The 1,450-nt window shown below is 62.4% G+C and overlaps 1 protein-coding gene across 1 annotated transcript in view; it reads right to left on the reverse strand.

Moving 5' to 3' along the window:
- Window positions 1-1,450, reverse strand: part of LOC113217637 (uncharacterized) — a 15,998-nt gene that overhangs the window by 4,529 nt on the left and 10,019 nt on the right. The window lies entirely within an intron of this gene.

The following is a 1,450-nucleotide window of genomic DNA, read 5'->3' on the forward strand; positions in this document are numbered from 1 at the left end:
GCCGAGCAGGAGCTGACGGAAGCTGACGAGGAGCCTGCGATGAGGTCGGCAGGGGAGGCGCCCCGAATCGGTGCCCACCGGTGCGTCCAGTGTCTGCTTCACGGCCAGATCGCGAATAAGAACCACAAGCTGTGCCCCTACAGGGCGTGCGTGTGCGAGGAGTGCTGCCGAGTGAGGCAGCTGCGGCGGGAGCAGCAGCGCCTTGATCGGCGCAGACCTGGGCCCCGGTCCCGTCTCGTCAAGTCGTGTCGGTTGTGCCGGAATCACAACGTGGTCGCCGCCGTGAAGCACCAGCCGTGCCCGCACGAGCAGTGCCAGTGCGCGGCCTGCTCCAAAGTGAGGGCCAGGAGGGCGGTGGAGGCCTTGCAGGCCTACAGGCGCTCCCACCAGCTGTCCGCGGCCGACGGCGAGCCGGAGGACGCGAGCGCGGAGCAGGCCGAGGAGACAGACGGACTGCGGAGGCGGCCGCCAGTCGTCCTCTGCGCGTACAAGGCGTCGAGGACCGGGTGGAAGGTGCGCCCGTCGAGCGCGAGGGAGTCCGGCACCGGTGGCGGCCGCGAGGGGCGCGAGGGCAAGGCGAAGAAGACGCAGAAGAAGAAGAAGAAAGCGAAGAAGAAAGAGAGGAGCACGCACCCTTACGTCTTGACGCTGCCCTGCTGCACCCGCTGCATGCTGCACGGCGAGCACAGGGAGAGGAGGCAGGGCAAGAAGCACGACTGCAAGTACGACTCGTGCGAGCGCTGCGCCTCCATCTTCCATCACAAAGTCACCGACATCGCCGTCCTCGTGGTCGACGTGGTGGTGGCGCCCGCCGTCACTCGAGTCGCCGTCTCCCCGAAAAAGGCGAAGGACTTCACGGGCCCCGCGAACTTCAGCGCCCGAGCTCGTCGGCCAGCGGCGGCCGAGGATAAGATCACCATACCCGGTAAGTACTGTCCATCGTGCTGGTTTCTGTCTGTCTGTCTGTCTGTCTGTCTGTCTGTCTGTCTGTCTGTCTGTCTGTCTGTCTGCCACACAGATACCACCCACACACCACACACCTACTGTAGTACGCAGTGCGCTCTCGTTTTCCCACCTGCCCTGGGCGCCCACCGAGTCGAGCATAGGCAGACCCGCAGTACTGGCAAGCATATGGCGAAATGTTCGGCATAGCTTTACTATTGTTACCGAAATAGCGACTGTCTTTCGGGTAGATAACTCCTGAATTGGGTGTACACATTTCATGAACTGAATTAGTTGAATTGTTTTTGAATTGGTCACTTAGCAGGGGAGTTAACCACCCCTCGCGCTCTTCCTATACCCAGTATGACCATCATGCATATCATACGAGCTAAGCGCGACTGAGCCGGTGCGAATGGTGCGATGTTGCCGGCGCGAGGCGAGGAGGCGAGGCGACGGCTAACGGGTCGGTACTTCCTCCATGGTCGGTGGGGGTCTGGTGAAAGAGAGG

The sequence above is a fragment of the Frankliniella occidentalis genome, unplaced genomic scaffold, assembly GCF_000697945.3.
Source record: "Frankliniella occidentalis isolate FOCC.00 unplaced genomic scaffold, Focc_3.1 Scaffold13, whole genome shotgun sequence".
Taxonomy (NCBI): Eukaryota; Metazoa; Arthropoda; class Insecta; order Thysanoptera; family Thripidae; genus Frankliniella; species Frankliniella occidentalis.